Raw genomic sequence first — 21,558 nt, 5'->3', positions numbered from 1 at the left:
ACACAGCACGATCCCACAAACAGCAAAGATACTGGATAATCGGTGGTGATTCATAGAACCCTGCAGTGCAGAAAGAGGCCATTCGGCCCATCGAGTCTGCACCGACCACAATCCCACCCAGGCCCTACCCCCATATCCCTACATATTTTACCCGCTAATCCCTCTAACCTACTCATCTCAGGACACTAAGGGGCAATTTTAGCGTGGCCAATCAACCTAACCCACACATCTTTGGACTGTGGGAGGAAACTGGAGCACCCAGAGGAAACCCACGCAGACATGAGGAGAATGTGCAAACTCCACACAGACAGTGACCCAAGCCGGGAATCGAACCCAGGTCCCTGGAGCTGTGAAGCAGCAGTGCTAACCACTGTGCTACCGTGCCGTGATGTCAACTGAAGGATAATAACTGACCAGACACTAAAGGAGAACTCTCCAACTCTTCGACTCTTCTTTGAATAATGTCCCAGAATTATTTACATCCATATGACAGGGTGAATGGAGCCCCCTGTTTAATGTCTGATCCAAAAGGTGACAGTTCCGACAGTGCGGCCCCCCCCCCAGTACTGCCCCCCAAGCACAGGCCCTTCCAAAAGGCCATCAACCTCACAGCACCGTGACAGCACCTTTATCTCAAGGACTGAGACAGTTCAAAACAACCAACGCCTCCTCACTGTGGCTGATGGCTGGGACCTGGTTATGTGTCAATAACCACTGAATTACATCCACCTTCTGGGCAATCGGCACAGATTCACTGTGCACGGAATTCCCAAAACAGACCCAACTTACAACTCTCACTGGCTGGATCTTTAATCTCCAGTAAATACCCTGCCCCTGTTAAATAATCAAAAGAAACTCAAACAGTGAATAAATGGGGAACAGAGTTCCAGTCTACATTGTGAAAAAACACCCGTGTTTGTGCACACACAGTGCTAAAGGACAGGCTAAACACAGCCCGGTTCACCCTGGTTACACAATAACTGCAGATTCCACTAACCCTGCCACCAAGACATTCTCTGCGTCAATCCTCATGCTAAACTCACAATGTTTTACATATCCCCTCCATCATCACCAATTGCGGTAGTCAGCTGAACATGGGAAAGAATCATAGAATCCCTACAGTGCAGAAGGGGGCCATTCAGCCCATCGAGCCTGCACCGACAACAATCCCACCCAGGCCCTATCGCCGTAACCCCAAGTATTTACCCTGCTAATCCCCCTGATACTAAGGGGCAATTTAGCATGGCCAATCCACCTCACCTGCTTGTCGTTGGACTGTAGGAGGAAACCGGAGCACCCGGAGGAAACCCACGCAGACACGGGGAGAACGTGCAAACTCCACACAGTTACCCGAGGCCGGAACTGAACCTGGGTCCCTGGAGCTGTGAGGCAGCAGTGCTAACCACTGCGCCACAGTACCGCCCATAAAGGAGGCCCCTCAGCACAGGAGAACTATTCCATCAGTCAATGGGATCATGCAACCTAACTCCAGATATGACCTGCCTTTGTTCTAATACCTTCAGCACATAAAAATCAACCTCAGATTATAAAATTAACAACTGATCTAACATCAGGAAGGTTCCAAATCTCTACCAGCCTTTCTGTGAAGAAGTATTTCCTTATTTCATTCCTGGAAGATCTGGCTCAGATTTTTAGACTCTGCCCTTTGAACTCCAGGTCACGTTCTCACTGCACTCTCTCCACGGTCAATATACTCTTCCTAAGATGCAGAGCCTGGAACTGCTCACAGTAACTCCAGTAAACCAAGGCTTCGAATGGATGAATCATAATTCTGTCCCCCCTGGTATTCTATCCCTCAGGATATAGGCCAGCATTCCATTAGCCTTTATGATTATTTTACTGTGCCTGTCCATGACATTTTAATGATCTATGAACCTGGGCCCCCCCAACTCTCGTTGACCCTGGGATTTTAGCCCCTCCCAGCCTGGGACCCTGTTGGACAGTCTTAGACCTGACTGTGATTCAGTGATCATATAAAGAGCTCAAGTTACCAGGCCTACCCTGCGATTCTTTACGCAACCTTAGTCCATAAGGGCGTACATAATACAGAGTGGGTAACCTGCATTTGCCCACACGGCAATCCATTCATTAAATCTGTCAATATCTCTTTTTCATCTGATGTTTCCATCCACACCGCTCCCAACGCTGCCTATCTACGTGTCATCAGTAAAGCGGATGTGGTTTTCGATCTCATCATCAAAGATATTGATGAAGAGTTGAGGTCAGACATAGTGGGACATCATTGGTTATATTCAACCAATTATCTCTATCGTCACTCTGCCAGGTTCCAAACCAGGTCCATGATTTGTCCTCAGATGTAAGAGTGCCAGCTTTGACTAACTAATGTGGAAAAGATTGAAAGGGTGCAGAGGAGATTTACAAGGATGTTGCCTGGATTGAGTGGCATGCCTTATGAGGATAGGCTGAGGGAGCTCAGTCTTTTCTCCTGGGAGAGACGTAGGATGAGAGGAGACCTAATAGAGGCGTATAAGATGTTGAGAGGCATAGATCGGGTGGACTCTCAGAGGCTTTTTCCCAGGGTGGAAATGGCTGCTACGAGAGGACACAGGTTTAAGGTGCTGGGGAGTAGGTACAGGGGAAATGTGAGGGGTAAGTTTTTCACACAGAGGGTGGTGGGCGAGTGGAATCGGCTGCCGTCAGAGGTGGTGGAGGCAAACTCAATAGGGTCTTTTAAGAGACTCCTGGATGAGTACATGGGACTTAATAGGATGGAGGGTTATAGGTAGGTCTAAAAGGTAGGGATATGTTCGGCACAACTTGTGGGGCCAAAGGGCCTGTTTTGTCCTGTAGTTTTCTATGTTTCTATGTTTCTAATTGCCACGGGCAATTTTAAAGTGTTACCTTTTACTTTCCAAGGTCAAATATATTGAAATGTGGGTGTAGCTATTTTCTTACCCTCCGGGTGATTGAGTTACTTTAAATAACTCTTTAAAAGTTCCCTGTTCTACCCTTTTCAAGTGCAAAGTGTGATGTATGTATATATATATATTGATTTGATTTATTGTCACATTAGCATACAGTGAAAAATATTGTTTCTCGCGTGCTATACAGATAAAGCATACCATTCATAGAGAAGGAAAGGAGAGAGTGCAGAATGTAGTGTTACAGTCATAGCTAGGGTGTAGAGAAAGATCAGTGTAATGCAAGGTAGGTGATTGTATGTTGGGGTTTGGGGTCTGGACTGTCCCTTTAAGAGTGCAGGTCAGGTGACCCTGGGTTTTTAGCCCCTCCTAGCCTGGGACCCTATTGGATAGCCTCAGACCCGACTGAACCAGTGCTCATAACTTTTATGTATTAAATAAATGAAGTTACTTTATTCCTCGCACGCACATGCCCTGAAGGTTAAGTGAGAGTCTGACTATTCACCCACACTCCAAAACCAGATTCAGCTGAAGCTAAAACAGTAATTATAAAAATGGATCAAAGCAAAAAATACTCCGGATGCTGGAATCTGAAACAAAAACAGAAAATGCTGGAAAATCTCAGCAGGTCTGGCAGCGTCTGTGGTGAGGGAATAGAGCCGACGTTTCGAGTATAGATGACCCTTCATCAGAGCTTGTTGTTACTATAAAAATGGAATTTTATTCAGCCAATTGTTATGGGCCTGATATTTCTTGGCTGACTTGTTTTGGCTGGAAGAGAAGATCTTGGAAAAACTGGGATTTCCGCGTGGCCGTGAAGGCTCTTGTGGTCGCTCTGTCAGAGGTTGAGAACTCAGGTGAACTTGTTGGTGGGGGGGTGGTGCGGACAGGCTAGAGGAGAGAGTCATTGTTCCTCCTGCAAGGCACTGCAGGTCCATACTGAGGTTGCTAATGATTGCAGCAGTTGATGGCTCTTTGCTGGTCTCTCTCTCTCTGTCAGAGGACAGTCTTCCCTCAAAAACAGTCTGGATTTTCTGATATTGTCTGTTAGCAGGGAGAAAAGATGGCCGCCGTATCAGGTGACCTCACATCAGTGTGGAGTCATGGTCCAGATAAGGTATTGTGGTAATCCTGACAAGCCGTTGGATTCTTTGTACCATCTGTGGTTTCAATTGCATTTTGTGTAAGAGGAGGCAAAGTCGCAATTATCTTTATAGAAAGAAGGTGTTGTTGCGGTTCTGTTTTAGCTCAGTTGGCTGGATGGCTGGTTCGTGATGCAGAGCGCCGCTAACAACATGGGTTCAAATCCCGTACTGGCTGAAGTTATTCATGAAGACCCCGCCTTCTCAACCTTGCCTCTCGCCTGAGGTGTGGTGATCCTCAGGTTAAATCACCAGCTGTCAGCTCTCCCCCTCAAAGGGGAAAGCAGGCCATGATCATCTGGGACTGTGGCGACTTTAGTTTATTTAGTCTGACAAACATTGAGTTAATAATAGAAGAAGGGTCCTCAATGTTCTCTCCGGAGACAAAATCATAGAATCCTGCAGTGCAGAAGGAGGCCATTCAGCCCATCGAGTCTGCACTGACCACAATCGTAACCCCATGTATTTACCCTAGCGAGTCACCCTGACACTAAGGGGCAATTTAGCATGGCCAATCCACCTAACCCACACATCTTTGGACTGTGGGAGGAAACCGGAGCACCCGGAGGAAACCCACGCAGACACGGGGAGAAATGCAGACTCCGCACAGTGACCCAAGCCGGGAATCGAACCCAGGTCCCCGGCGCTGTGAGGTTGCAGTGCTAACCACTGTGCCACCTCAAGATAATGCTTTGTAATCCACAAAAGTGTCTGATGGTCTCTGGACTTCATCCTGCATCTGTCTTTTAAAAGGTAGCTTTAGTTTTTTTTAGAAAGAGTCACCATATTGTCACGCCAGTATAACTAGGACAACAATGGAGGGACTTAGTCTTCTGCAAGTCCATGTAAATAATAACTAAAGGCTGTTCACCACTTCAATCACTTCTTCAAAAATATTCCATCAAATTAGTCAGGAGAGGCCTACCCCACTGCCTGTGTTTCTGAGTTCAAGACATTCGGTCATCCGATGCTTAAATATAGACTTGAGGAATTTCCCGACAACAGATGTCAGACCAACTGGTTGATAAATCTTGTTTCTCTCACCTTTCTGACATCACCAAGTGACAAGCACAATTTTCCAATCTACCGAAACTCTTCCTGAAGTGAGAGAACTTTGGAAGGTCACAGTTTGGACCAAGTTATCACCCAATGGCGACATGCCAGAGTTCAATCAGGGAGTCTATGTCGCCATGGTAACATGCACTCTTACACGGATCTTAGAGGCTGAAGCTGTCAAAGGTGATGGGAGAGGCCCTGACTCCACCGAGACCGGCCCAGTCTGATGGCCCATGTGTGTTTGGAAGGATTTGCAGGGTGATACTCAATGTGTTTGAACACATTATGAATGTCCCTCCCTTGGCCATCCGGTCCTGGAGTGGGACTCGAACCCAGAGCTTCTGGCTCCACAGAATCCCTACAGTGCGGAAGGAGGCCATCCGGCCCATCGAGTCTGCACCGACTCTCCAACAGAGCATCTTACCCATCAATAACTGTCTCATCAGAAGTAACTCTTCAAATGCAGACAAAAATAGAACAAAGCTTACTCCAACTTATAAATCAAAGAAAGGGTTTAATAAAGAAACTTCATTACTCCAAACTCAAGGCCTCACCCTGGGCCAATCCAAGTCTCACACAATTCCCAACAGGTTCTTATTTATAGTGAGTCAGCTGACCATCACATCATTCTGTAATTGGTTCTATGGTTTACTGGGTCAGCTGACCCTTACAGCTTGTGACCAATGGCCACATTACATCCAATACAAAGTTGTCACTGGTTACATTCTAACAATAACGAGAGCTGGAGATGTCGGTGCGTGTGTTTTTTTAAAAATTCATTCATTTGTGGGACATGGGCGTCGCTGGCTGGGCCAGCATTTATTGCCCATCCCTAGTTGCCCTTGAGAAGGTGGTGGTGAGCTGCCATCTTGAATCGTTGCAGTCCACGTGCTGTGGGTTGACCCACAATGCCGTTAGGGAGGGAATTCCAGGATTTTGACCCAGCGACTGTGAAGGAACGGGGATATATTTCCAAGTCAGGACTGGTGGAGGAATTTGGTCTGACTGATGTTGAGTGAGAGACCAATCCTTCCACATGGGGAGTTGAAGCCACCGAGACCAACACTTGTTGAGATATGAAAGGCTGTCCAACCGAGGTGTCCAACAAGGTGTGTGATCCAGACAACATTCCCGCAGGGATCTATAAAGTCAATGGTCATTAACTCTTGATCAAACTCTCAGACAGGCACTAGCTGCTGGCTTTCACGATGCCAGCGTTGTTTCCGGTTTCAAGAAAGGTGATAAACCAATTTGTGAGGGAGGTAAATCCTTTCTGTCCACGATGAGTCGAACGTGGATCCTCCCAGACCTCCCATTGGCAGGGACGAACTTCCGGAGATGCAGTGTGGCATCTGGCCATCCAGGGAAATCACGGATATCATCCTTGGTGCTCAACAAATCAACGCAGAGTGTCTGGAATATTGCAAAGGCCTTTACTGATCTGTCAAAGGCTTTCACTCCTTCAACTACAAAGCTCCTGGGAAAATCCTCCAGAGGATTGGACATCCATTTTAACTGTCCTGCAACTCCTGGTGCTGGTATCACAGCAACGTCCCTTTGTGGAAACTGACTCCTTCTGTATCTGCACCGGCGTCAAGCAAAGCTGTATGATTCATAGCATCCCTACATTGCAGAAGGAGGCCATTCGGCCCATCGAGTCTGCACCAACCACAATCCCACCCAATCCCTATTCCCGTAACCTGTGTGATTGTCAACTCTCTTCACAATCTGCCTCAGCCTGGCCGTGGAACTCAATTCATGACAAACTTCCACAAGTGGGGGGGGTCATGATTGACTCAGTGGGACACTTTTCAACCTCAACAGGCTGGGAACCAAGACTGAGATGACTCTCTATCACATCCATCGCTTACAATATTCCAAGAATGTACGAAGGGCCGTGAATGTAGCCCAATCCATCACGCAAACCAGCCTCCCATCCATTGACTCTGTCTACACTTCCCGCTGCCTCAGAAAGGCAGCCAGCGTAATTAAGGACCCCACGCACCCCAGACATTCTCTCTTCCACTTTCTCCCATCGGGAAGAAGGTACAAAAGCCTGAGGTCACGTACCAACCGACTCAACAACAGCTTCTTCCCTGCTGCTGTCAGACTTTTCATGGAATCATAGAATCCCTACAGCGCAGGAGGAGGCCATTTGACCCATCGAGTCTGCACCAACCACAATCCCACCCAGGTCCTATCTCCGTAACCCCATGTATTTACCCTGCTAATCCCCCTGACACTAAGGGGCAATTTTGTACGGCCAATCAACCTAACCCGCACATCTTTGGACTGTGGGAGGAAACCGGAGCACCCGGAGGAAACCCATCTAGATACGGGGAGGACGTGCAGACTCCACACAGACAGTGACCCAAGGCCGGAATTGAACCTGGGTCCCTGGCACTGAGGGGCAGCAGTGCTAACCGCTGTGCCACCGTGCCGCTTTTGAATGGACCTATCACATATTAAGCTGATCTTTCTCCTCACCCTATCAGTAACTGCAACGATATATTCTGCACCCTCTCCTTTCCTTCTCCTCTATGTACTCTATGAACGGTATGCCTTGTCTGTATAGCGCGCAAGAAACAATACTTTTCACTGTATATATGTGACAATAATAAATAAAATATTCCAACAACTGCGCAATAGTGGCCCGCAGTGAAAATCAAATACGCAGCAGTCACCATGTTACACTTGGGTTCCAATTCCTGTTGGGAATTGTGGGGAACTTGGATTGGCCCAGGGTGAGGCCCCAAGTTTGGAATAATGAAGTTTATTTATTGAACCTTTTCTTTGATTGATAAGTTGGAGTAAGTTTTATTCTATTTTGTCTGCATTTGAAGAGGTCCTTCAGAAGATACAATCTTTTTCCTCCTGCTCCAAGCTGCCCTGGTCAGCGTTGTGGCTGCCCCTCACTCTGTGCCCTTATCCTCCCAGGGAGTAACTACACTGAACCCAGGGAATAGGATCAGTCTCTATGGCTCCTCGCTGTCCATCTCCCCTGCGTTCCACTTCCTGAGCCCTCTATCGATCACACCAGCCCTGTTCTGACCCTCCCTCTCTCTATGAGCTGTGACTGAACTGTCCAGATATAGAGCCCCCCTCTCATACCTGTCAGAATGTCTCCAACTCACACTGCAGCCCAATGACACTGAGGCAGATTCCAGATGGTTCACGGTCCACAACCTCCCACAAACTGCAGTCCATTCACATAATCATAGCTTAGTCTGAATTATTTATACCGAGGTTCTGGTTAGTTAGAAGTTTATTTCTCTGCACACTAACTTTGTACTCAGCAGTGGACAAAAATATCAAATACTTACTGCCTCGGGTTTCCAACACAAATATTAAATGGGGTGGTACAGTGGGTGGCACTGCTGCCTCATGGCTCCAGGGTCTCGGGTTCGATTCCCGGCTCGGCTCACTGTCTGTGTGGAGTTTGCACATTCTCCTCGTGTCTGCGTGGGTTTCCTCCGGGTGCTCCGGTTTCCTCCCACAGTCCAAAGATGTGCGGGTTAGGTTGATTGGCCAGGTTGAAAAAAAATTGCCCCTTAGAGTCCTGGGATGCGTAGGTTAGAGGGATTAGCAGGTAAAATATGTGGGGGTAGGGCCTGGGTGGGATTGTGGTTGGTGCAGACTCGATGGGCCGAATGGCCTCCTTCTGCACTGTAGGGTTTCTATGATTCTATGACCCGGGTTTGATTCCTGGCTCGGGTCACTGTCTGTGTGGAGTCTGCACATTCTCCCCGTGTCTGCGTGGGTTTCCTCCGGGTGCTCCGGTTTCCTCCCACATTCTGAAAGACGTGCTGGTTACGGTGCATTGACCCGAACAGGCGCCGGAGTGTGGCGACTAGGGGAATTTCACAGTAACTTCATTGCACTGTTAATATAAGCCTTACTTGGGACACTAATAAATAAACTTTAAAACTTTGTACTCAGCAGTGGAGAAAACTATCAAATACTTACTGTCTCGAGTTTCCGATACAAATATTCACGGTTTATTTAAAGAAGGGGTCACAGCTGCTTCCCGTTCTGCAATGAATCGCCGCTTATCGCTGATTCTAACACTGTTTTCACGATTCTGCACGTACTTCATTGGACATCAGTCACACCCAAAGTACAACTGGGAACCCAGTCTCCCAGTAATTAGCACTGAGTTCAGAGCTGATTAACTAATAACCCCTACTGACAGGTAGTGTCTGTTATTGAGATCATTTAACCAGGATTGCTTAATAACAAATGAAAATGCTGGCAATATCAAACCCCTGGGGGAAACATCGGATTAAAGCAAATTACTGCAGATGCTGAAATCTGAAACCAAAAGAGAAAACGCTGGAAAATCTCAGCGGGTCTGGCAGCATCTGTAAGGAGAGAAAAGGGCTGACGTTTCGAGTCCAGACGGCCCTTTGTCAAAGCTAAAAGGCAGAGAAAGTGGGAGATATTTATACTGCAGGGGGAGGGAATGAAAGATGAGTCATAGCCACAGAAACAAGGGGAAAGGCTGCTAATGGCAGCCCACAGAGAGAATAAAGGGTGAGAATGGCCAAACGGCAGAGAGGTTGTAAGCTGTGACAGATGGAGATTTTTGGGGAAGAGGGGGTGGGTGGAATACGACAGAGGCAGAATATAGAAAAGGGGAAGCGGAGGGGAGAAAAGGTGAGGAAAGGGGGATGAACTAAAGGGAAAGAGTGAGGGGGTAAGAAAGACAATAAATAAAAGGTAGAGAACAGTAAAAAATTAAATAAAATAGAATGAAAACAAAGGAGACCGAGATGGGGACATGTCTGTGGGAAGAGGAACATTCGCTGCCTGAAAGGCTGTCAGAAACTCTGGTAAAATTTAGATATTCACTTGCATTGCTATAACCTCCGGAGCCAAGTGCTGGATAATGAGATTCGGGCGATCAGATCTTTGCTGGCTAGCATGGACACGATGGGCCAAATGGCCTCCTCCTGTGCTGTAAACATCTAGCAATCTACGTTCCCCCTTCATTCTCTCCCCACAGACGCTGCTGGACCTGCGGAGTGTTTCCAGAATCGGCAGTATTTTGCTTTAGGCAGCTTGTTGTCCCATTTGTAATCTATACAGGGAATTCTAAACAAGCAGTTCCATTGCAGCTGGAGAAATACTTACCAGAGAATCCCCACTTCAGAGAATTCCAGACTCCAGCACTCTGTCAGTCTTTGCTGAGGCAGTCCTGGTGTGAGCCACTGGGATAGAGAAAAGATAAGTGTCACTGAAACACTACAGCAAGCTGACAACAGAGTCCAAAGCAAGGAGTTTATACATTGTCACTTTGTCGGATTAGAACATTGCAAAATGGAGTCTTTCCTGTGAGTAATGTGTAATTTATAAACTGTACATCATCAGAAACATGTTCCCACTCCCCCTCCCTTTCACACTCTCACCCTCCCTCGCTTTCACTCTCCCTCCCTCCCTTTCACACTCTCACCCTCCCTCCCTTTCACACTCCCACTCTCCCTCCCTCCCTTTCACACTCCCACCCTCCCTTTCACACTCCCACCCTCCCTTTCACACTCTCACCCTCCCTCCCTTTCACACTCCCTCTCCCTCCCTACCTTTCACACTCCCACCCTCCCTCCCTTCCTTTCACACTCTCACTCTCCCTCCCTCCCTTTCACACTCTCACTCCCTCCCTTTCACACTCTCACCCTCCCTCCCTCCCACACACTCCCACTCTCCCTTTCACACACTCCCACTCTCCCTCCCTCCCTCTTTCACACACTCCCACTCTCCCTCCCTCCCTTTCACACACTCTCACTCTCTCTCCCTCCCTCCCTTTCACACACTCCCACTCCCTCGCTTTCACACTCTCTCTCCCTCCCTCCCTTTCACACTCTCACTCTCCCTCCCTCGCTTTCACACTCTCACTCCCTCGCTTTCACACTCCCACTCTCCCTCCCTCGCTTTCACACTCCCACTCTCCCTCCCTCGCTTTCACACTCTCACTCTCCCTCCCTCCCACACACTCTCACTCTCCCTTCCTTTCACACACTCTCACTCCCTCCCTTTCACACACTCTCACTCTCCCTCCCTCCCTTTCACACACTCTCACTCTCCCTCCCTCCCTTTCACACACTCTCTCTCCCTCCCTCCCTTTCACACACTCTCACTCTCCCTCCCTCCCTTTCACACACTCTCACTCTCCCTCCCTCCCTTTCACACACTCTCACTCTCCCTCCCTCCCTTTCACACACTCTCACTCTCCCTCCCTCCCTTTCACACTCTCCCCCTCCCTCCCTTTCACACTCTCCCCCTCCCTCCCTTTCACACTCTCCCCCTCCCTCCCTTTCACACTCTCCCCCTCCCTCCCTTTCACACTCTCCCCCTCCCTCCCTTTCACACTCTCCCCCTCCCTCCCTTTCACACTCTCCCCCTCCCTCCCTTTCACACTCTCCCCCTCCCTCCCTTTCACACTCTCCCCCTCCCTCCCTTTCACACTCTCACTCTCCCTCCCACACACTCTCACTCCCTTTCACACACTCTCACTCTCTCTCCCTCCCTCCCTTTCACACTCTCCCTCCCTCCCTTTCACACTCTCACTCCCTCCCTTTCACACTCTCACTCTCCCTCCCTCGCTTTCACACTCCCACTCTCCCTCCCTCCCACACACTCTCACTCTCCCTCCCTCCCACACACTCTCACTCTCCCTCCCTCCCTTTCACACTCTCCCTCCCTCCCTTTCACACTCTCCCTCCCTCCCTTTCACACTCTCCCTCCCTCCCTTTCACACTCTCCCTCCCTCCCTTTCACACTCTCCCTCCCTCCCTTTCACACTCTCCCTCCCTCCCTTTCACACTCTCCCTCCCTCCCTTTCACACTCTCACTCTCCCTCCCTCCCTTTCACACTCTCACTCTCCCTCCCTCCCTTTCACACTCTCACTCTCCCTCCCTCCCTTTCACACTCTCACTCTCCCTCCCTCCCTTTCACACTCTCACTCTCCCTTTCACACTCTCACTCTCCCTCCCTCCCTTTCACACTCTCACTCTCCCTCCCTCCCTTTCACACACTCTCACTCCCTTCCACACTCACTCTTTCTGTCTTCCTCAGTCTCTCCACACTTTCTGCTTCTCCCTCTCTCATTTCCCTTTCCCACTTTCCTCTTCACTCTCCCTCTCTCTCATTCTTCCCCCTCTCCTCTCTCGTTCCCTCACACTCTGTCTATCTTTCTCTCTCACTTCTCCCCTCTCTCTCCCTCTCTCCCTTTCCCTCTCTCTCACTCCCCTCTCCCAGTTTCTCATTCTCCTTCTCTCCCCATTCCCTCTCTCTCTCAGTCTCTCTCTCATTCCCTCCCTCTCTCCGGCTGACTGGAGCGGGCCTTTACCGGGAGCAGTCTGGATTTCCCCCGGGTTGGAGGCTCCTCTTCCCGGGGAGAAGTTGCTGTTTTTCGGCTCCGGCCGCGGATTCTTTCTCGCTTCACAGCGGCGGAAATAGGAAAGGGAAAAGGGGCGGCGGATTCCCAGCCCAGATCCGCTCCACATCCCGGGAAAACCCCAGCAGCACAGCAGGATCCCGGGAAAATCGCAGCAGCACAGCAGCATCCCAGGAAAACCCCAGCAGCACAGCAGGATCCCAGGAAAACCCCAGCAGCACAGCAGGATCCCAGGAAAACCCCAGCAGCACAGCAGGATCCCAAGAAAACCCCAGCAGCACAGCAGGGTCCTAGGGAAACCCCAGCAGCACCCCAGGAAACCCCAGCAGCACAGCAGAATCCCAGGGAAAGCACCGCAGGATCCTAGGGAAAGCCCAGCAGCGGGCTCTAATCCCAGGAAAACTCAAGCAACAGAGCAGGATTCCAGGGAAAATCTCAGTATTATAACCCCATCCCAATGCAACCTCGGCAACAAGCCGCAGTTCCCAGCAGAATCCCAGCAGTAACAGGACCCAACCTCAATACAGCCAGACTCTGATCCCAACACAGCCCCAGCAATGAGACCTAATCCCAACACCATTCCGTTAACTGTACCCGATCCCAGGCACATGCAAAAGGGTCAGGAGGAGGCCATTCAGCCCCTCAAGCCTGTTCCAGCATTCAAGACTTGCATCTGAATTTTCATCCACCCACTTTGTATTCATAACCCAGAATAGTTGGCCTAATAAAAATCTATCCCATTTGGTGCAATGTTGAATTGATCCCTTGTCTCGAGAGCATTGAGCAGTGGGGAGGGGGAGGTGGTTTTTGGATGGGGTTAAGGGAGAGAGTACAGAATTCCCCAACTCTTTGTAGTTTTCTGATCTCGTCTCCGCCTATAGCTGCTCCCCATTTGCCCTTCAAAACCGTTAATCATTTCAAACATCTTTGTTTTATCATTGCTCGATTTTCTATATTCCATGGAATGGACATTGAGTTTATGCAACTGTCCTCTTGATATAATCCTTCAGTGAATCCCTGTGGCACCTCCTTCCAAAGCCAACATATCCTTCCTGACATGGTCAAGTTCCCCTCCAACTCGACTTTCAAGTTTGCTGACAACACCACGTAGTGGGTCGGATCTCAAACAATGACGAGACAGAGTACAGGAATGAGATAGAGAATCTGGTGAACTGGTGCGGCAACAATAATCTCTCCCTCAATGTCAACAAAATGAAGGAGATTGTCATTGACTTCAGGAAGCATAAAGGAGAACATGCCCCTGTCTACATCAATGGGGACAAAGTAGAAATGGTCGAGAGCTTCAAGTTTTTAGGTGCCCAGATCACCAACAACCTGTCCTGGTCCCCCCATGCCGACACTATAGTTAAGAAAGCCCACCAACGCCTCTACTTTCTCAGAAGACTAAGGACATTTGGCATGTCAGCTACGACTCTCACCAACTTTTACAGATGCACCATGGAAAGCATCCTTTCTGGTTGTATCACAGCTTGGTCTGGGGCTCCTGCTCTGCCCAAGACCGCAATGAACTACAAAAGATTGTGAATGTAGCCCAATCCATCACGCAAACCAGCCTCCCATCCATTAACTCTGTCTATACTTCCCGCTGCCTCGGCAAAGCAGCCAGCATAATCAAGGATCCCACGCATCCCGGACATTCTCTCTTCCACCTTCTTCCTTCAGGAAAAAGATACAAAAGTCTGAGGTCACGTACAAACCGACTTAAGAACAGCTTCTTTCCTGCTGCCGTCAGACTTTTGAATGGACCTCCCTTGCATTAAGTTGATCTTTCTCTACACCCTAGCTATGACTGTAACACTACATTCTGCTCTGGGCTGTTCCCAGTCAACTTCGGTCAGATCATGCCTTATTGTGATAAAAATGTGGAGATGCCGGCGTTGGACTGGGGTAAACACAGTAAGAGTTTTAACAACATCAGGTTAAAGTCCAACAAGTTTATTTGGTAGCAAATGCCATTAGCTTTCGGAGTGCTGCTCCTTCGTCAGATGGAGTGGATATCTGCTCTCAAACAGGGCATACAGAGACACAAAATCAAGTTACAGAATACTGATTGAAACTTGATGTCTGTGTCAATATGCGGGATCTTCTTGGAGATCCTCTCCATTTGGAACCGGCAGTTTGCGGTGTCGATGGTAGTCATGACGTGGAGATGCCGGCAAAGCAGCCGGCATAATCAAGGATCCCACGCACCCCGGACATTCTCTCTTCCACCTTCTTCCGTCGGGAAAAAGATACAAAAGTCTGAGGTCACGTACCAACCGGACCAACGGATCACGTACCAACCAACTTGGAGAGGATCCCCAAGAAGATCGCGCATATCGACACAGACATCAAGTTTCAATCGGTATTCTGTAACTTGATTTTGTGTCTCTGTGCCCCGTTTGAGAGCAGATATCCACTCCATCTGACGAAGGAGCAGCGCTCCGAAAGCTAATGGCATTTGCTACCAAATAAACCTGCTGGACTTTAACCTGGTGTTGTTAAAATTCTTACTAACTTATTGTCATAAAACCAGCCCTACCCCAATCCCAAACCGCCTTTCGCAGGCTGTCCCGTCACTTTTCTCTGAGGTACTTCAGCACACCACTTCAATCCTTATAGCCCAACCGGGCGTTTGGACTCAGTGCAGTTTCAAAGTGCATGTCCATACGTCAGGACTTTAGCACGGCCAATCCCCCTAACCTGCACATCTTTGGACACTAAGGGACAATTTAGCATGGCCAATCCACCTAACCTGCACATCTTTGGACACTAAGGGACAATTTAGCATGGCCAATCCACCTAACCTACACATCTTTGGACACTAAGAGACAATTTAGCATGGCCAATCCACCTAATCTGCACATCTTTGGACTGCAGTGGAGTTCCATCGAGCTGCAGTGGAAGATTTTAATGAGATCATTTCTAAATTTGCAAACAGTAAATATTCCAATATTCAGTTTCCTGTACAGACCGTTTGAGACTGAGGTGGGTGGCGGGGTTGGGGGGGGGGGGGGGGGGGGTGGATCTGAGACTCCCTAATTCAGTCGAACATATACAAGAAAGCAAGATTGTATGACGCAGACAGGAAGCCTATCACTTCATGAAGAAGTTAGAAAAAATAAACAGGACACAGATTATGATCAGCCAGCCCACTCACGCATGCTGGCCTTCAATTCCTGATTAGGTCAGCAAATTAGAAAGGGAAGATTTGCAGAAAATAATGGTTTGTTTTTGTTTCACATTCAAGGTATTCCCCAGCCTGGGAATGAGTCATTGACAAAACCTCACAATGTGGTCTCTCTCCTCAGTCCCACTCTCTGTACTTTAACATAGAATTCCTACAGAAGGAGGCCATTCGGCCCATCGAGTCTGTACCGACCGCAATCCCATAAAGTCCCTATTCCCATAACCCCACACATTTACCCTAGCTAGTCCCCCTGACACGAGTCTCACTTTTGCATGGCCAGTCAACCTGACCCGCACATCTTTGATCTGTGGGAGGAAACCGCAGCACCCGGAGGAAACCCATGCAGAAATGGGGAGAACGTGCAAACTCCACACAGACAGTGACCCGAGGCCAGAACTGAACCCAGGTTCCGGGCGCTGTGAGGCAGCAGTGGTAACCACTGTGCCACCGCGCTGCCCCCTAGACCAGGACTCTTCCTCCTGTCGGGGCAACCTCTCAAACAAGGGCAACGAGCATGGCACCTGCAATGGGTGTGGTCACCAGGGTCTCCACTGAGAGAGAGGCAAAGAACTCTGCTGCAAACCAGGAGTGAGAGCCGGGGAGGCCTCACTGAAACATCTGGAGACAGAGAGTGAGACAGGGATTGTGGGGCTTTGAATGACAGGAGCAGAGTACCTGTGAGCGACAGGGGGCGGGGGGCGGGGGGGAGGTGGGAGGAGTTACAACAAAAGCAAGGACTGATGATGTAGTTACTACAACAACAACTTCTATAACGCCTTATCATAATGGTGCTGCATCGGAACATTTGATTTGATTTATTATTGTCACATGTATTAACATACAGTGAAAAGTATTGTTGCTTGCGCGCTATGCAGACAAAGCATACCGTTCATAGAGAAAGAATTAGAAGGTATGCTGGGCACAGCTTGCAAGAAGTCACCTCGCTCCGGCGCCATCTTGGATGAATTGGTGGTGGCATGGTGGCACAGTGGTTAGCACTGCTGCCTCACTGCGGCTCACTGCTCCAGGGACCCGGGTTCGATTCCCGGCTTGGGTCACTGTCTGTGCGGAGTCTGCACGTTCTCCCCGTGTCTGCGTGGGTTTCCTCCGGGTGCTCCGGTTTCTTCCCACAGTCCAAAAGATTGGCTTCGGTGGATTGGCCATGATAAATTGCCCCTTGGTGTCAGGTGGATTAGCAGGGTAAATGTGTGGGGATGGGGGCCTGGGTGGGATTGTGGTCGGTGCAGACTCGATGGGCTGAATGGCCTCCTTCTGTACTGTAGGGATTCTATGATTTCAGATAATTGATTAAAGAAGTGAAAGGGGACAAGAGAAAATATTTACTTGTTTGAAACCTGCCTGTGTGTTGGTGACAAATCCAAAGCTCCATGAGGAGCAGGGAGCTGTCCTGTTGCAGTGGAACATTCCGGGCACAGACCAGCCTTGGTAGATACTGAGATACCCATCGGAACCCAACCCAACATCCCAGAAGATCAACATGAACATTGTCAGCGACAGAATAGCCAGAGTTAAAGCACCGACCCTCAGCAAAGGAATGAAGGCACTAATACAACACGTTCGATTATCAATCATTTAATTCAAGTGCAATTTAAATTAGTTTTATTTCGGTGAAGCAAACAGCCAGTTACACATCTTCACAAGGGAGCAGACATGATGTGTTCCAAATGATCATATAATTAACTGAGAAGATTAGAGGAATCTTGCATTCATGCTTAATAAACTAAGTAATTAAAATATTTGAATTGACACTTTACAATTGCTGTTTAAATTAATTTACAATGCAGTTCAGCAGATTGCATTACTATTTCCAAGAAGCGCATCTTCATGCGACTGCGTTAAAAGCTTAACACATATTCTAAGGAGTAAGCAGCTCTTGAAAGGTGTGACGTTGCAGCATGTTTAATTAAATCAGAGGTTGCAACAGATTAAAGGATAAATAGACAGCGTGACATAATCTGTAATTAATGAGGAGAAGTTAGCTCTCGTAACCACACCTTGATTCTGGGAGAGGTGGCTGCCTCCATCTCCTGGTCAAACCAACTTACTGCAATTATACAGGACAATGGTAAGGCCACGCGGAGAGTACAAGGTCTCCTGGCCTAAGGGAGGACATACCTGCCCTAGAGGGAGGGTAAAGCTTCTTCACTGGACTGGTTGTGGGACTGAAGTGATTGTCCCACAAGGAGATATGGAGTGGACTTGGCCTTCATTCCCTAGACTTCAGAAGAATGAGAGGCGGTCTAATTGTAACATGTCAAATCCTTCAGAGGCTTTTGATAGGGCAAATGCTGAGAAAGTAATTCTCCTGCCTCTGTGAATCTGGAACACGGGGTCCAATATCACAATAAGGGGTCAGTCACTTGGGACTGAGATGAGGAAGAATTTCTTCATTCAGAGGGTAGTGAATCATAGAATCCGTAGAATCCCAACAGTGCAGAAGGAGGCCATTTGGCCCATCGAATCGGGCCTTATCCCCATAATCGCATGCATTTACCCTAGCTAGTCCTCCTGACACTAAGAGGCAATTTAGTGTGGCCAATCCACCTAACCCGCACATCTTTGGAATTCTCTAGCCCAGAGGGTTGCGGATCCTAACTGAGAATGTTCGAGAGAGAGAGATCGATTGATTTGGGGGCTACGGGATATGGGGGCAGAGGAGGAAGATCATCCGTGATCTTGTGGGATGGTGTAGCAGGCTTGATGGGCTGAATGGCCTTTTCCAGTTCTGGTTTCTGCAATTACTGACTCCAAGTCAAAAGAATGAGCAGGAACAGCCTGTGAGTGAGCCAGTCCACACGACTGATGGAGTTAGTGCAGGAGGATTAATCACTCATTATTCAAACCAGTGTACGGGACATGGGTTTTGGTGATTTCATCGCTGAGTTCAGGACAGCAGCAATTTCAACTTGCGAAATGAACTCATTTACACCTGTCCCCATTCACATTTGGACATAGCTCAGTAACAGAAGGTACATGTTATATTTGAAGCAATTTCAGTGCTTAAGACAGTGCCACAGATACATGGCGAGACCAGACGTCACTTGGAATCAGATATTAACCCAATACTGTCCAGTAATATGTACACCAAAACGCAGGTGGAGCTGGTCCAGGGGCACACAAGGTCAGCAGAGCAGGCTGATTTATGAAAGATCCCAGTGCCACATTCTCGCACGCAGGCACAATGTTTCAGTGGGTTTAGCTTGGTTTGAAAGGAATGCCGTAGCAATGCAGGTATTGTCAAAGTGAAGGAGGGTGCTGATCCCATCCGTTACTCTCCCGTGCCAAAAATTAAATACCGTTCCCCAGATCTGTAAAATAAAACCAGAAGCACTCTGCAGAAACCTTGCATTTTAGTGCGATAGCAGATTTACTAATCTGTAAATGATCTATTCTGGAAAGTTAAACATTGTGTTGAATCTGCAGTTCAACAGGGAAGGGACAGAGTTCGAACCAGAATGTGGACTCACTACCAGCTTAAATTTATTTATTTATTGTCACAAGTAGGCTTGCATTAATACTGCAATGAAGTTACTGTGAAAATCCTCTAGTTACCTCAGTACTGACCCTCTGACGGTGCAGCACTCCCTCAGTACTGACCCTCTGACAGTGCAGCACTCCCTCAGCACTGACCCTCTAACATTGCAGCGCTCCCTCAGTACTGACCCTCTGACAGTGCGGCACTCCCTCAGTACTGACCCTCTGACAGTGCAGCACTCCCTCAGCACTGACCCTCTAACATTGCAGCGCTCCCTCAGTACCGACCCTCTGACAGTGCGGCACACCCTCAGTACTGATCCTCTGACTGTGCGGCACTCCCTCAGTCCTGACCCTCTGACAGTGCAGCACTTCCTCAGTACTGACCCTCTGACAGTGCGGCAATCCCTCAGCACTGACCCTTTGACAGTGCAGCACTCCCTCAGTACTGACCCTCTGACAGTGCAGCGCTCCCTCAGTACTGACCCTCTGACAGTGCAGCACACCCTCAGTACTGATCCTCTGACTGTGCGGCACTCCCTCAGAACTGACCCTTTAACAGTGCAGCACACCCTCAGTACTGACCCTCTAACAGTGCAGCACACCCTCAGTCCTGAGCCTCTGACAGTGCGGCACTCCCTCAGTACGGACCCTCTGACAGTGCGGCACTCCCTCAGTACTGACCCTCTGACAGTGCGGCACTCCCTCAGCACTGACCCTCTGACAGTGCGGCACTCCCTCAGTACTGACCCTCTGACAGTGCGGCACTCCCTCAGTACTGACCCTCTAACAGTGCAGCACACCCTCAGTCCTGAGCCTCTGACAGTGCGGCACTCCCTCAGTACTGACCCTCTGACAGTGCGGCACTCCCTCAGTACTGACCCTCTGACAGTGCGGCACTCCCTCAGTACTGACCCTCTGACAGTGCGGCACTCCCTCAGTCCTGACCCTCTGACAGTGCAGCACTCCCTCAGTCCTGACCCTTTGACAGTGCGGCACTCCCTCAGTACTGACCCTCTGACAGTGCGGCGCTCCCTCAGTACTGACCCTCTGACAGCGCGGCACTCCCTCAGCACTGACCCTCTGACAGTGCGGCACTCCCTCAGTCCTGACCCTCTGACAGTGCAGCACTCCCTCAGTCCTGACCCTTTGACAGTGCGGCACTCCCTCAGTACTGACCCTCTGACAGTGCGGCGCTCCCTCAGTACTGACCCTCTGACAGCGCGGCACTCCCTCAGTACTGACCCTCTGACAGCGCGGCACTCCCTCAGTACTGACACTCTGACAGTGCAGCGCTCCCTCAGTCCTGATCCTCTGACTGTGCGGCACTCCCTCAAAACTGACCCTCTAACAGTGCAGCACTTCCTCAGTACTGACCCTCTGACAATGCGGCACTCCCTCAGCACTGACCCTCTGACAATGCGGCACTCCCTCAGCACTGACCCTCTGACAATGCGGCACTCCCTCAGCACTGACCCTCTGACAGTGCAGCATTCCCTCAGTACGGACCCTCTGACCGTGCAGCACTCCCTCAGTACTGACCCTCTGACAGTGCAGCACTCCCTCAGTACTGACCCTCTGACAGTGTGGCACTCCCTCAGTACTGACCACTGACAGTGCGGCACTCCCTCAGTACTGACCACTGACCGTGCAGCACTCCCTCAGTACTGACCCTCTGACAGTGCAGCTCTCCCTCAGTACTGACCCTCTGACTGTGCGGCACTCCCTCAGTACTGACCCTCTGACAGTGCGGCACTCCCTCAGTACTGACCCTCTGACAGTGCGGCACTCCCTCAGTACTGACTCTCTGACAGTGCAGCACTCCCTCAGTACTGACCCTCTGACAGTGCAGCACTCCCTCAGTACTGACTCTCTGACAGTGCGGCACTCCCTCAGTACTGACCCTCTGACAGTGCAGCACTCCCTCAGTATTACATGGAATTGTGCATGTTCTGGCTGGAGTAGAGTTTCAGTTGGGCATGAAGCTGAGTTTGATTGTTCATCAGTGCAGCAAGCAACGGGGACCTTTGTAAACTCAGTGCTGAGATTCTTTACTATTATCGAGAAGTGATGTTCTGTCATGTCCTCATTTATATGCTGCTGAGAACTGTCCGGCCACACCTGGAGCACTATGCAACAGCGAGGTTAGCCAGGCGAGCGCACAGTGTATTAAACACAAAACCAAACTGAGATCGTGCTTAAGGCAAGTAGAATTATCGAACAATAAAGCACAGTAGGCCATTCAGCCCATCCTCTCTGTTTTAGTCCCTCAAAAAATTCAGTCATTTAATCCCAGGCTGCGATTTCCCCCTGCTCTGCAGAAAGTGTTGTAGCTCTGAAAAACAGGATAAGAGCCAGGATTGGCTACTGTAGAGAGG

The 21,558-nt window shown here is 49.3% G+C and overlaps 1 long non-coding RNA gene across 1 annotated transcript in view; it reads right to left on the bottom strand.

The window, feature by feature from the left end:
- Positions 1-12,799, bottom strand: part of LOC144489316 (uncharacterized) — a 48,077-nt gene extending 35,278 nt beyond the window's left edge. The window contains exons 1-2 of the long non-coding RNA XR_013496965.1: positions 12,448-12,799; positions 10,235-10,311 (exon numbers count right to left, since the gene is read on the bottom strand). This is a non-coding gene — a long non-coding RNA (uncharacterized LOC144489316). The remainder of the gene's footprint in view (positions 1-10,234; positions 10,312-12,447) is intronic.
- Positions 12,800-21,558: the final 8,759 nt, after the last annotated feature.

This window comes from Mustelus asterias, unplaced genomic scaffold (assembly GCF_964213995.1).
Source record: "Mustelus asterias unplaced genomic scaffold, sMusAst1.hap1.1 HAP1_SCAFFOLD_2130, whole genome shotgun sequence".
Lineage (NCBI taxonomy): Eukaryota > Metazoa > Chordata > Chondrichthyes > Carcharhiniformes > Triakidae > Mustelus > Mustelus asterias.
Note: the sequence above shows the minus strand (reverse complement) of the source record. Positions and strands in the feature narration are given on the sequence as shown.